The following is a 420-nucleotide window of genomic DNA, read 5'->3' on the forward strand; positions in this document are numbered from 1 at the left end:
TATATATATATATATGTATGTATGTATAAGTTCATAAACTCACATACATATATGGCAACATACATGCCCAAATTCAACATATTTATCACATACACACACTCACACATACAAACGCATAAATATATGCTGATAGAAATAATGGATTCGGAAAAGCAAAGGCGAGATAGGGAGAGAGAGGAGAAAGAAAGAAACAACCAAACAAACAAACAAAAGTGTACTGGAGTGCAACAATAAAATTAAATTAATAAACCAGAATAATTAACAAAAATATATCAACAAACAAAACAAGGAGTGAAGGGTGTTCGTGTGCGTGTGTGTGTATATGTGTCTGTGTTTGTGTTTGTGTGTGTATGCATATATATATGTATATATATATATATATATATATATATATATATATATATATATATATATATATAT

Source organism: Octopus bimaculoides, chromosome 11 (assembly GCF_001194135.2).
Source record: "Octopus bimaculoides isolate UCB-OBI-ISO-001 chromosome 11, ASM119413v2, whole genome shotgun sequence".
NCBI classification, from domain to species: Eukaryota; Metazoa; Mollusca; class Cephalopoda; order Octopoda; family Octopodidae; genus Octopus; species Octopus bimaculoides.